Raw genomic sequence first — 15,309 nt, forward strand, 5'->3', positions numbered from 1 at the left:
AAGAAAAACACCACCGCATAGTGTTCCAATGGATCCCAGGACACTGTGGGCTCAATGGTAATGAGATGGCCGATGCTGAAGTAAAGCGCGCCCTCAGCAATGGCCTGCGAACTGTAGTGCCGTTCTCTAGACCAGACATCACATGACGCCTGTCGAAATTAATGAGGAGTGCGACGAAAACATACTGGGCCCAGCCAGACGCTCGTCACGTTCGCCTTAAAAGGCTGGATCCCGTTATGCAATTTCCTGTTCTGCGTGGAATTCCACGCCCTCATACATGCTTGATACACAGACTGCGACTAGGCGTCGCTTTCACGCGCAAATATTTGCACATCATTGGACGGACAGACTCCCCGGAATGTTCAGTGTGTGGTGTTATAGAGACTATAGACTATGTGCTCGTGGTGTGCCCTGAGTATGCACGCGAAAGACTCACACTGGCAGCCACCTTGAGGCATTTATATAATAGACCACTGTCGGAGGACCTCTTGCTAGGCGCAGGGCCACAGAGTTGTCACACAACTGAGGCAATGCGTGCTTTTTCACGCTTCTTAGGCGACACGGGCCTGGACTCACGCTTGTGATAATCATCTGTGCAATGTGTCCTTTCACCTAGTTCCTCCCATTATCAACCCCCATTGTGACCCTCTTTCTTCCCCTCCTCCCCTTCCCTTACGTAGAGTAGCAGGCCAGATGCTCCATATTCCGGCCGACCTCTCTACTTTTTCACATCAGTAAACTACTTCTTTTTCTGTACTTCGGCAATTAACTTGGTTTGACCTACGGCTATTTTCTGAAGCTCCGCCAGCACAGCATCATTTCCATCAAGACCAGGGACCATCCTTCACAACACGGGTTTCATAAAGGCATCTCCTGCGAAACACAGTTAGCGCTCTTCCTTCACGACCTACACACTAATCTTGACCCTAACATGCAGACTGATGTCATCTTTCTAGACTTTGCGAAAGCTTTTGATAAAGTTGCTCACCGGCGTCTTTTAGTAAAACTTTCAGAACTGAACCTACATCCTAACATTCTTCAATGGATTGACAAGTTTCTAACTAATCGTTCTCAGACAGTCTTTGTTAATGGTCACCTGTCTAACACTCTCCCAGTCACTGTCCGCAAGGATCTGTACTGGGTCCTCTCTATTCCTAATATATATTAACGATTTACCCGAGCATGTTTCCTGCAACATTCGAATGTTCGCCGACGACTGCGTCATTTACCACACCATCAGTAACGTTCATGATCAACTTGATCTTCAGGCAAATCTTAACGTGCTGAATTGCTGTAACCACTGGCTAATGTCCCTCAACCCTACGATATGCGAACTCGTCTCCTTCTCGCGTCGCCACCGTCCACATTGTTTCCAATTTTCTATCGTTAGCACCCCAATTGAATTAGTACCATCTTATAAATATCTAGGATTAACCTTGTCTTATGATTTATGATGGCGAACCCATATTGGTAACATCATTTCAGCATCGAATAAAACACTCGGTTTTCTCAAGCGCCATCTCCGTCCTGCCCCCCCCCCCACACACACCTGTAAAATTACTCCCATATAAATCACTGATGAGATCAAAATTAAAATATGCATCTGCCATATGAAGCCCGCACCAAGCGTATTTAATCAATGCATTAGAAGCCGCCCAAAATCGTGCCGCTAGATTCATTCACTCTTCCTACTCAAACGACGTCAGTGTTTCATCCCTCAAAGCGAAATCTAGCCTCCCACCCAGTTTTGCCAGGTTCGACGAGGTGGCGTAGCCAGAAGCTAGAGAAGTTGTAGCCCAAATGTAGCCAAACAAAAAAGTGAAAAAGAAATGTCGTAGCCAAATATAGCCATTTTTATTTGTAGTTTTATTTGTGTATACATTTTCACATTCGACTACGGCAATCCTTTCTTGCACAACCCGTCGTAACAAAATATCCGTGCCGCCGTGACGGTCGGCCCTTGACATCAACAACAGCGACATCATGCTTGCACAGAACTTTTTGGTTGGGCCTGGAAGCTCCTAAGTTCTAGCGAATTGCTGCAGAGGGCGAAATCAGTGCTTTTATTTTATGACAAATAGTACTAAGTTACTATTTTTAGTTATTTACAGTAATATTAGCCACGGAAACTGCTTTTTAGCTGTCGTGAACGCAAAATAAGGTTTAGCATCATCGATCTTTCACGTCATCTCTGCCTACGGCGTAGAAGTTCATCTGTCCAGCTATCTGCGACGTGCTCACGGCTTCTTTTTTATGAGCTAAAACAAGTCTTTCGCGCTATGATATCCCGTATTATTTGTTTCATCGTCCTATCTTGTTTTCTCGTATTTTTTTCAATTAGCTTGGCCCGGGTTAGCTGGTACATGCTCTATATACTGTCCATTTACATCAACCTGGCCAACATCTTAGGTCTCTAGCACAGAAAGAACATGCGTTAAAATAAAGTGACAGACAACAGATGCCACTCGCTGTCTGAATCGGTGTAAGAGAAGCTTTAAAAGATTACTGCGCAAAACGGCACACCAGTGTAAAAAGCCGCCGTCGTTTTCGGCGACGAGCACGTCCCGAACGTAAATCGCTCGAAATGGCAAAAGCCGCGACGGCGCACAAAGAGAAAAGGTAAACAACAAATTGATAACTGTGGTTATGCTGTGAAAACCACTGCTGTCAAAAAGCAAACCATGTTGATGTGCTAATAAAGTTTTAGAATACGGGCCCCCAAAATTTGGGGCCCCAAATAACTTTGCGGGTGTTAGCGATAGGGTATGCAGGAGTGAAGGCTCTTAGAATAGGCGTTTTGTGTTTGCGGATAGCGTGTTGCGCTTTCAGCGTCACTACAGCGTCAACAAAAAGCTGTTATAAATATTAAAATAAAATTTACGATTTTATGATACAAAGAGTAATTTAAATTTTCGTGTTTTCGCGTTTAATTACAATTTAAAACTTCCATTAGCAGCAAGCAACTTGGGCTTAGTTTCGAGTAACCAACGTTACGTACCTTCACCCGACCACGTCCATCCGTGTTAGGCCTACGAGCCATGAAATCGACAATTGAATTCGGAATCAGTGGCGTCTAATGAATCAATCTTCATTAGACATGTTAGTTGAGAGAAAGCGATAACCGCAATCACTTCTCTTAGCTTACGAACTTCACACGTTACCACAAATCCAGCCCAGTTTGGTGCAAGGTTAGAACCGTCGCTTCGATGGGTGCCGCCATGTTGGTTAACGAAAGCTTTTGGGGCACCCGCTAAATCGATGAAATAGCGTGCCCGACGCAAAACCCAAACACAGTTTGCTTTTTGCGCATGCGCAGCGGCTTCGACGCAATTTCTTTGGGGCCCCTATTCTAAAACTCTCTAATAATTGTTGGGGTTTTACGTGCCAAAACCACGATATGACTGGGAGGCATGACGCAGTGGGGGACTCCGGAATAATTTTGGCCACGTCGGGTTCTTTACCGTACACCTAAATCTAAGTACACGGGCGTTCCTGCATTTCGCCTTCATCGAACTGCGGCCACCCTGGCCGGGAATCAAACCCGCGTCCTCGAGCCAGCAGCGCTACACCTCACAAGCTAAGCAAACACGGTGAGTGAAGTTCATGTGATCTGTTGTACTGATGCCGTCGTGGCAAACATGTTTCGATATTAGCAGAATGAGTATCTGCATCTGTGACGTTACGGGCAAACCATCTAGAAGTAAAAGCACCAGAACCCACCTTTGGCTCGGGGTCTTGCTCCCATTCTTTTTTATACGTTCTCGCATACTTGGCCCACTTCCCCATGTTTGCATTCTCCTCTCTGAGGAGGATCCGATCCAACGTCCAACCTATCGAAATGAATCTCGAATGTAAGCACGAACAAAAATTCATCTAGCAGGAGAAGGAAAATGGCAGTAAAGCTTCGCGCGAGAAACGTGGAGTAGGTCTAAAGCTGTGCCCGGCGCGATACTTCACCCAGAAGACACGGCCATGAACACACTGGAGCGTGTCATCCCCCCGTGCTTCCCTTCTTTCATGTCGGCGCCACGACCACCCGACGGCCCCGACCCTATGTTATTGCTCTCCCTTCCTGAGCATAGCCATGTTATTACAGTGTAGTGTGAAAAACCCACTACTCCCAGGTTCATCCCGATGCCCGGGGATCGGGTGCATAACGGTCAACCGGGGTGTAAGTTTAAGTGCATAAAAGATCAAAGCCACCGGCTCAGACAACGGCGCAGAGAGGGAAGGGAAGGGGAGTAGGGATCATTTCGCGCACGCACACACGCACAGCCACGCGGCCGGCTCAGCCAGCTAAAACATAGCCTTCGAGATTTGCTTCTACCCGATCAGAGCCACCTCTGGAGCGTGGATTAGGGCGCCACTTATAGCTCAAACAAAGCCAAGTCGCAGATTTTCAGTAGCCCAAATATAGCCACCAAGCCAACTCGTCCAAGTCGACGCCAAAAATTTTTTTCCTGTAGCCCAATTTGGCTATATATAGCCAAACCTGGCAACACTGCTTCATCATCTACTTTTGAAGACTGTATTAGTGATCACCTACAATACTAAAATAATTTTAACTGCTTGTTTGTTAATATAAATAAAAGCCCACCCTTATGTGTCTTTAAGGAATCAACCTGAAATGAACTGAACTGATAATTACGGCGATGGATGTGGAGCCACCTGGAGGGGTGCCGGGTCCTTCCACGTTAACAGCGGCCCCGCCAAGAAAGCGGTCTAGTCACCCGAGTGACACTGACAGCGCAGACACTGTGATCTACTCAGCGACCAGTGAGAAGACCTCGGATGACAGTGACTTAGTACCCGCAGCAAAGCAAAGAGAAGACTCATCAGGACATCTCCTTCCGCAAGTAAGGCTACTGTGTTCCCCGACGCGAAAGTCATCGGACCGCACAATTTTATTTGCGCCTGTGGCTGCTAGCCACAATATAAACCAGCTCAACCGCCAAGCTACATCTGTGGCGTTCCAGGCCCTTGTTCCTGGTCAGATCAAAGATGTAGGAATCAACGCCCGTAAGAACATTCTCGCTATAGATGTCATCAACCGCAGCGCGCTAGATGTCCTGAGCAACGTCAAGGTGCTGGATAACATCAACGTACGCTGCTGCAAACAAGCTCAACATGACTCTACGGCCGGTGTCGTGTATGACGTAGACAATTCCATAAGCGATGCCGACCTGCATATACTCATCAAGCCAGTGACAGAGGGAATTGCCATATTGCAAGCCCGTCACATAAGGAAATCGGACTGCGTGGAGCTAACTTTCAAAGGAGACAGCCTGCCATCGCACGTCAAGGTCGGTCACTTTCGACAAGTAGTACGGCCTTTTGTGCAAATGCCGCTTCAGTGCCGGAAGTGTCAAAGGGTGGGCCACGTTAGTGCAGTTTGCACAAATACTGCCGTGTGCTCACGATGCTCTGGGTCGCACAGCTCCGACGCCTGTCGGGCAGAAAACCAAAAGTGTGCAAATTGCCAAGGTTCTCACGACGCATCTTCCAAGAATTGCCCACATGTCAAAAAGGAGATAAAGGTACTGCGACAAATGGTCAGGGATGATTCATCGCACACGGAGGCTGCCGTTAAAATGCGACGTCGGTGTTCGCGTCGCCGGTGATCTTCTAGGAAATCCACTGCTATGCCAACAGTCCACACACTTCCACAGAAAACTAGCATCGAGGATCCTACGCAGAAAGTCTCGAATGTCATTGCGTCACGCGAGGAGTGGCCGCCGTTGCAACGGCTAGACGAACCAGCGGAGAAGCCACATGTAGCACGCTCGCCGAATCATGCTTCACCTTCGGGGAGCAGCCAAGACGACGCCAAACAAGTTGTCACCATGATAAGGGCCCTTATGAACACGTTCCGAGTTCTCCTGACGGCCATACACACTCCGGCGGCTCGAGGTGCGCTTCAGATACTGGATGCGCTGAATTCGGTACTTCCCAGTCTTTAGAAACACCGTGGCAGCTCCTTTGCACTCGTTCCTTAAAGAAGTGAAGGAAGCGTCTATCTTCCAGTGGAATGCCCGTGGCCTTAAATCCCTCATTTCGGACTTTCGTCCTTTTGTTTTTAAGAACAATTTCCAATAATCGCCATTGTGAGCCAAACATTGAGAGCGCGATCCGCTTACCAGGATATGAAGCTTTCATGTCTGGCACTTGTAGCGAGCGCAGCAAAGTCATCTTTTGTGTCAGATGCGATTTCACTTATGTTTTACACCAAGTGACACCTGATGACAACAATCAGTACGTATGCTTGACTGTAAAATGCAAGAACGTCACACTCACACTCGATGGTGCCTACATTTCACCTTCGAGCCGATTTAACAACGCAAGTCTAAGTGCAAATTTAAAAGCGACACCTGGACCATGGATTATTAGCAGCGATTTAAATGCGCATCATCCGCTACATGGAAGCTTAAAGATGGATTGTCGAGGACGACGTGTCGAACCATGAACTCTGCTGCCTAAATGATGGCAGTCCCAGTTTTCTTCGGGGATTGACATGGAGCAGCTGCCTGGATTTAACTTTTGTCTCACGATCCTTCAGCAGCAGTGTGAAATGGTTCCCGGAAAACGAAACGCACGGTAGTGACCAAGTTCCAACATATGTTAAAGTCGAAGGCATAGGCAAGTCACACTATACCACAGTTACGCGCATCGACTGGTCGAAATATACACTCATGGAGCAGATATGTCAGAAGACTCAGAACTGTCTACCTGGAAACATCGAGGAGCGAATTAATGACGCTGCTCAAAAAGCCACAAGCGTTTTTAGGCCTATTCCGAAATTTTCTGACTTCGAAGCGGAATAGGAACGACTCCGAGCAATTCGCCGTTGCACTGAACGGTGGTACCGGCGCAACAAGTCCATCTACAACTTAAGAGAGGCCAGACGCACACAGAAGAAGATCCAGCGGCGGATCAACTTACTGCAGTCTTTAAGATGGATGACTTTCTGCGATTCCCTTGGCCGACATAAACCCCTGTCACATATAGGGAAGAATGGTGCGCGGTCTTCGAACATCGCCGCAACAACGCCACCCTTCAAATGCCTGGCTCTTTACCAACGTCGCCGAGAGATCGACGTGGCGGAGGACTTCTGTTTGAAGGTTGCCGGTCAACCGTCCTCGTCCACCGCGCATGATCCTCATGACGTTCCCATCTCGAAGGATTCTCGTATGGACAGTCTGTTTTCCATCGAGGAGTTGCAAGCGGATTTGGCAGCGTGCACACGTTTCTCATCGCCTGGGCCTGACGGGATGACGTACGCAGATCTTGCCAACCTCGGTCAAACAGCCCGGCATGCTCTTCTGGACGTGTATTCGTGGCGTGAAGGAGTGGTTCCTGCTGCATGGAAGTCGAGCTGCCTTATGCCTCTGCTCAAACCAGGCGAATCACCTCTAGACGTGGCGTCTTATCGTCCAATTTCTCTGGCCAGTTGTCTAGGAAAGTTGATTGAGATGATGGTGCTGACACGTCTAGAGTGGGCTTTAGAACCCTTCCGGCGTGGACGTTCTTCTATAGACAACGTCATAGATCTTGTCTCGTTTGTTCAGCACGAAAAAAGCCTCGTGCTCAAAGATAACCTGATGTTACTGTGGCCGCTTTTTGAATTCTGGCGCGCAAATGGAGACGCGTAACTCCTGATGACCAAATGCATGTATCGTCCGCATAGATCGACACAAGCATGGATTGCGGCAGGGAATGAACCAGGTCAGCGGCGATGTTCCTGTACGTTAAAGGCGCTTATGACAACATAACTCATCGAGCCATCCTGGACGCTTTGGGCGATGCCGGCCTAAGCGGCTTTGTTTTTCGGTGGATATTCAGCTACTTGAAGGACAGGTTATTCTTTGTGCAAGCAGAGGATGGGGTGACATCACAGCACAACACCTACCGTGGCGTACCACAAGGGGGAGTCTGGAGCCCCACTCTATTTAATCTCGTGCTCATCGACCTGGTTCATTCCCTGCCGCAATCCGTGCATGTGTCGATCTATGCGGACGATACATGCATTTAGTCATCAGGAGTTACGCGTCTCCATTTGCGCGCCAGAATCCAAAAAGCGGCCATAGTAACATCAGGTTATCTTTGAGCACGAGGTCTGGAGGTGCTATCACAGATGTGCTTTATGGTCGCTTTCACGCACAAAGCAGTGAGACCGTACGTTGTCAGAATTAATGGACAGCCAATCATCTACGAGAAGACGCACCGCTTTCTAGGAGGGATAATCGATGAGGCCTCTCCTGGAGTCATCATGTCGCTTACCTAAAAAAGAAGCTGGCCATGGTAACACATCTCAGATTTCTCGCGGGAAAGTCATACGGTGCATCTGTGAGGGCGATGCTCCAACTCTATAACGCACTCTTCCTGACTCTCCTACGCTATGCATTCCGTGCGCTGCGACGGGCGCGCCGCCGCGCGGCTGTCAAAGACACTCGTTGAGAACCCGAGCAGAAGGAAACGTCTCTGCGCTGCCGCCGGAATACGAATCCATAGCGCCGCGGAGACGCGTACGCCGTGACCGCGTCGTTAACGCGTAGTTGATTGGAATAATGAATTGCTGCGTAGTCGGCTGTACCAACAGGTACACGTCGTGCCCAGGCGGGACGACGGACGACGTTTGACGGTTTCTCAACTCGTCCGTGCTTTGTCGGGCAGCGACAACAGTGGATCAGGGCTGTGCGACTAAAAAAGTACGTTTGGTTCCCGTGTCTTCTCTCTCGGCCGTCTCGCGCTCTGCGTTTTTGTTTTTCTTGTCCACTAACGTCTGCACATTTCAGTGCCGACGGAACAAATTGGGAGCCCTCTCGGCACACGATGATATGCAGCGTCCATATCATTAGGGGTGCGCCGTCTAAGGATGTGTCGTCCCCGTCGTATGTGCCAACGATGTTTCCTGACGAGTACCGTAAGCGGTCCGTGATTCCGGAAGATAAGGCTGGAAGCTATGAAGGGTGAGAACTCCGCGAAATAGGCACTTTATTTTTAAAATAGCTGTCAGGTGTTGACATTTTTAGATGCGACAATTTCTTGGCGACACCCGAGCCAAGATTTCGTCAGTCGGTGTGCTCGACGGTTCATGTGACCGATTTCACTCTAGTCCTGGCAAAGGCGCAGCCGCTAGAGCAGAGGTGCGCAAACTGGGCGTTGAAACTCCCCTCTCCGAGAGGCCGCGGGACGATGTGGTCGCGGCTCCTCGAACAGCTCCCACAATTAACGCAGAAATAGCACGGCGGAATAGCCATATGACACTCGGAAGCTTTGAGAGGTCGCTAGAGCATAGCTCGGCCTACACCATAATTCCCGCAAAAAAGAAAAGCGCAGCGACTTCACACACACGAGATGGCCAACTGCGCATGCACTTTGAGGGGTGCATACTTGGGAATAAACAGCAGTGCATATAGCCATTCTGGGGGTGATTAAACGCGCAAAGTGTGCTGCCTGGAGACAAATTTGCATGCGGAACAAAATCGAGTCTGTTTATTCTCGTCTTATGAGATCTGGCAGTCCTTAGTTTTTGTTTGTTTGCTTTGGTCTTTCACCAGAGCCTGACAGGGAGAGAAGGGGGAGCAGATTCATGATATGGACCTGTTGGCTGTAAACGAGATTGCTCCACTCTAAAGCAGTTCTACTGCAGCACCTCAATCTGTGCGTGCTATGTCAGCGTGAGCCAAACGTTGCTCATTGCAACTGATAAAACTTACAGTAGCAGTGCCCCCCCCCCCTTAATTAGAAAGACATTGTCTAGTTCAAAGCCAGCCTGCATTGCGCTTATCTAGAGAGGGCACGGTGTGCCTTTTTCTTCTTATAATTTGGAAGCGGAGAACAGCCGCAACAACTGCTGCAGATCTCGCCCGGTCCTCAACATATTTGCCAAACGTGGGGCAAGCTGGACCACCTACGAGCACCATGGACGTGCCAGCTTCTCCAGCACCAGCAGTCATACTACCGCTGGAGGAACCTGAAGGCACCGATGGGAATAACGAACCTAAACAACTGCAAGGAGTTGAGGTAGGTTCTGCTGTACTACCATAAGGTACCGAGTAAGTGCCTACTCAAAATTTGCAGATAATAAAGGAAAGGAATACAGGGTGGGTGCTTCTTGTGTTTGCAAGCTAAAAGGCCGAACAGACATATTTTCATGAATGACAAACGATGCAGCAGTGAATAACAAACTGAACATTTATTGTGGCAAATTTGTACTAAAAACAAACGAAAAGCAGCCTTTACGGCCGCCGTTAAAAGCACATCACCCCGATGCAACACAAAACAAAATAATGGCACACTGAAGAGCAATCCGGAACCCGAAGCGTACACTGTCCTATCGAGTGTAGAATGGCCTGATAAGAATAATGAACCACCTCGGGTCGCAAATGGCTGCGTGAAAAAAGCTGGGTTTAGTCAGCTGGCACTTCATAGTTCGACTACCCCAGGCAACGAAAAATCCTGTAGGGTTCAGTCGTTGCTGTTGTTATCACAATTAAAAACCTGCGGTGGTAGTTCCCTTCTCGTTCATCACAATGAAGATTCATTCAGTTTCACCTAGTTTCCCAGGGATACTGTGGTGGGCCTTGCATGGGCTTTTGTGTCTTGGCGTGCCTGGTTAGGGCTTCTCGACGTGGCATACAATCGGTATTCTAGGGTAAGATAAAAGCTAGAAAACACCTTGTTCTCTTGTCTGAAAATTATAACATGTCATCAATTTTATGCAGGTCTCAACTCAGACGCTAGAGACACCGCAAGCCCACAGCAAAGGAGTCCTGATGATTGCCTGCACCCTGTTCGCCGGTGCATGCGAGGCATCCACCCAGGTTGAATTCTTTGCACCTATAATCAAGACTATGTGAGTGCTTTGAACAGAAGTAAATGTTTGGACAGCTCTTTTTCTGTATTGTGCAAGCGTGCACACATTTCGTTCAATAAATAACGAACATGCTCACAAGTCAACACTGCTAAAGTTTAATACAGACTTCAGCGCCTCAGCACAGCTGGGAAGTAGTGCCTAAAAAAACCACTCCAATTTCCGCACACCTTTTTTCAGAAAGAAGTCGTTCCTTGTTACTTGTACACATATCGACCCCTTTGGTGACTACACGTAAACGTCACATATTCTTGCACCTACAACATCCATGCTTATTTCAACTCGTGTGTAGTAGACGTGACTTTCTCGTAGTTGCAGCTTTTGTTCTTCATAGCGGTCCACATTTATGTTCTCATTAAGAACGGGTTACACCTGGAAGGGGCCTCCAACAAGCGGATTCCTTGCTTTTCGTCCATCACACCAACCGGGCTACAGCACAACCATGGCTGCGCAGTCCCACTTGAATCAGCTTGCGCCCCTCTTTGCGACTGGCTCTTTTGCCACACCGTATGCACATGCAGCGCTTTTAAAGAATTGTGGCGTTTCCATTTCCCCAAACTTTCAAAGTCTGCTTGACGTGTCTTTATCCTGTGAGCCTTGGAACTCACTGAAATTCTGAGTGCCCTCTCACAATGCCACGGTGGGCATCCACTCTGTCGAATTGTTTGTCTTGCAATGTTCTTGCGTTCATCCTCTGTCACCACTGCCTCAAGAAGGAAGTCGTCACTCACATCTTCAGTTGGAGTTCTCTCTGTTCCAAATATTTCGTTGGGCTGACCCAGTCGCCCGAGCAGACTGTCCAAGCTTGCTAGATTTTGCTCTTGGCGAAGCATTATGCCCAAGGGGAAGTTTGAGTTAATGATGGCTTTGTGCACAGGTGGCTTCACCAGCATGCCAACTGGACGCTAAGGTGGGTACATTTCCGAAAACTGTACTCTATTATTATACATCCCAAGCTGCTTCGATTATGGCCGTTTCCGCACATTTTTTATGGACGTCTTCGTTGATGTGTTCTCTAGATTGACATATGTAATCACTGTTGCTGAATGCTTGCACTGCCCTGAGACACCACCTCTAAAGGTGCAGTGAGCTTGTGTGATCTTCCTGCTGGCATCCAGCTGATGAGAAACGAAACGTATGCAAGGCATTTTAATACTGCACAAAATTCAGGGAACAATTTAATAAACCTTATCAGCTCACCATCTACCTTTCACAAAATTTAGGAATGCAATGCGAGCTCAGCTAGAGCTGTGCAGGATTTCTTTATTTGTTAGGAAATTGAAGCAGTGAACTGAGTTACCTAGCATATTGTTACGGACCGCCTCCTTGCATCAAGGAAGAAGACGACGATCGCCGGGGGACGCTGCGCGTGTTCAGCCATCTTGGCAATTTCTGCCAACAGTCCCTGTTTATAAATCTTGTCCCACTTCTATCTACCCAGGCGGCACGTCAGCTCGGACCAACGTTGGATACGTGTTGGCACTTCCTGGCCGAGTGATGGCCTAAGGATAACAGCGTGGTTCCAATATGGGCTGGGCCATTCTAATTCCTGGCCGAATGATGGCCTAAGATTAACAGTGTGGCGCGAATATAGGCTGTACCATTCTGATAGAGATCCAACGCTGGCCCGCATTACACATTCAGTAAACAATATTAGCTCGTCCATTCAACAAGGCGGGAATTATTGGACCAACTTTAATGTGGACTTGCCAACATGGGTTACTAAGTTGGCTTTCTCTGGGCTACATTGGTCCGTAATAAGCCAATTTGCACCTCATCAATTTTTAATACTTTCTGGTACGACTTGCTAAGGTTAAATAGCATGTTTGAAAGCCTAATGCACTGATCACAGGCACACTGCGCAGGAACCAGAAATACGTTTGCAAGCTGTGACCCCTTCAACAGAGCGGATACCACGTTGGTTAATTAATTAGAATTCGCTTGACGATACTATACTTTCGTTCAGATTTAATAACAGCTTCGCTTATATGCTTATCTGTCACGGGGAACGGGCTGATCGACTTGCTGTGACAGACCGCGGGTTGTTCACAGCAGGGCACGGGTATATACTGGCACCTGCCGCTTAAGTGTGCTCCACACATGATAATTAAGCAATAGTTTGTGAATGACCTTATGGTAAAAATTAATTACAAGGAACGTATGCTTGCATTACGGTCAGAGGATTACGTAGTACAGTAATCGCAAGTGTCTGCATGTAAGGGCGGTTGCCGAGTGCTTGAAGCGTGTACATAAGCACTCAAAATTTGTTTCGCGTCGCTTTGGGCAGAAGCAAACAAAGCAGTGAGACCTTTCAATGTTCGCTAGAATGATATATGCTTCGAAGTTTTCGCACGACAGCCGATGACCTGACGTGCAGGAATAGCAAAGTCCTTTTCTTGGCGCCGTCGGCAGAAAAGGCACTCGACTCGATCATTGGTGTCGACGGCATGTCGATGTGATGTCTTTCTTATCTAATAGAACCTTAAAGAGACGTTTAAGCGTGACTGATTCTGTAAACCCAAGTAAACCGATGAAAAAAGAAATATATATATTGTTACGGTTAATGTTGAACCGGCTTTATTTAAAGGACGAGGTTGATGCTGAAGTAAAGATGGCGTCCTGAGGCTGCGCCAGCTAACGTCTTCCTCCTCTTCTCCTTGCCCGGCTCATGCCGTAGCAATCCCCGGTTGCCAGACGAAGCCCGCTGGGCAAGTCCAAATCACTCGGAAAGCGTGGGGTGAAACCGCTTAAGACGAGCAACATGTACTAACTGGGTCCAGCTAGACCGACGACCAGCTGACGTCAAGCGTGCCACTACGTACGTCAAGTCACTCAAGCGATCTACAACGACGAATGGGCCCGTGTACTGGGGTAAAAACTTTTCGCATAAGCCACGCTTACGTAGCGGGGTCCACAACCACACAAAGTCTCCTTTAGCGTACGAGACAGACTGGTGTCGGCTGTCATAGCGCTCTTTCGATCGGTGTTGCGATGCCACAGTACGAAGACGAGCAATACGCCGGGCTTCTTCGGCAATACAAAGCGTCTTGGCAACAGAGTACTCGCTGTGAAAGTCAAACGGTAGTATAGTGTCAATGCAGCTTAGCGGTGGACGTGCGTAAAGGAGATAAAAAGGACTGTAATCGGTCGTCTCATGCTTTGCAGTATTATAAGCATAGGTGATGAAGGGGAGTACGTCATCCCAGTCTCTGTGATCGGAAGATACGTACATGGCCAGCATGTTAGTTAGAGTTCTGTTCGTACGTTCTACAAGCCCATTTGTCTGAGGGTGATAAGGCGTTGAATGGCGGAACTGCGAATTGCAGAGACGAAGCAGTTCTTCTACGGCGTCCGCAACGAATTGACGACCGCGATCGCTAATGATTACACGGGGGGCACCATGCCGAAGAATAACGAAGCGAAGCAAAAAGGTTGCAACGGACGCAGCTGTTGAAGATGGTACGGCCGCCGTTTCCGCGTAACGGGTCAGATGGTCGACACATACGATCACCCATCGGTTGTCGTTAGATGATCGGGGAAATGGGCCCAGAAGATCAATACCCACTTGTTCAAATGGCAGGCGAGGCGGCGGCAGAGGTTGGAGAAGACCTGGCGGAGCGGTCGTAGGGCGCTTGTAGCGTTGACATTGTTCGCAACTGGCGACATAGTGCTTGACTGTGTCCCGCATTCTGGGCCAGTAAAAACGTTCCTGTGTCCGGTTCAAAGTTCTGATGAATCCTAGATGGCCAGAAGTCGCATCGTCGTGCATGGCTCTCAGTATGTCCGCTCGCAGACTCTGCGGCACCACCAGAAGGAAGCGTGCGCCTTTAGCCGAATAATTGGTCTTGTAAAGCAGGCCGTCACGGACACAAAATCGACCGGTGGCTCCAGGACGCGATGCGGCTACAAATAGAGGTTCCAAACTAATATCATTTTCCTGCTCTGCTGTGAAAGTCATCGAGTCCGGGAATGTACAAGAAATGAGAGCAAAACAGTCATCAACATTGTCTTCGTCACAGTCGGTCGTCGTCGTCAGAGGAAGACGGGAGAGACAGTCCGCATCTGTGTGGCGACGCCCAGACTTGTAGGAAATAACGAAGTCGTACTCCTGCATTCGAAGAGCCCAACGTGCCAGTCGTCCACTCGGGTCACGGAGATTCACCAACCAGCATAACGCGTGGTGGTCGGTAACGATAGTGAACGGGCGTCCGTAGATATAGGGCCGAAATTTGTGGACAGCGAAAACAGCTGCCAAGCATTCTTGCTCGGTGACAGTGTAATTGCGTTCCGCCTTATTCAAAGAGCGACTAGCATAAGCCACAACGTGTTCAGCTTCTTGATGACGTTGCACGAGTACGGCACCGATGCCGATGCCACTGGCATCAGCGTGCACTTCCGTAGGTGCGGACGCATCGAAGTGACGCAATATGGGCCCT

The 15,309-nt window shown here is 48.5% G+C and overlaps 1 pseudogene; it reads right to left on the reverse strand.

The window, feature by feature from the left end:
- Positions 1 to 10,971: 10,971 nt before the first annotated feature.
- LOC125943995 (uncharacterized) lies at positions 10,972 to 11,766 on the reverse strand (annotated as a pseudogene).
- Positions 11,767 to 15,309: the final 3,543 nt, after the last annotated feature.

The sequence above is a fragment of the Dermacentor silvarum genome, chromosome 1 (assembly GCF_013339745.2).
Source record: "Dermacentor silvarum isolate Dsil-2018 chromosome 1, BIME_Dsil_1.4, whole genome shotgun sequence".
NCBI lineage: Eukaryota > Metazoa > Arthropoda > Arachnida > Ixodida > Ixodidae > Dermacentor > Dermacentor silvarum.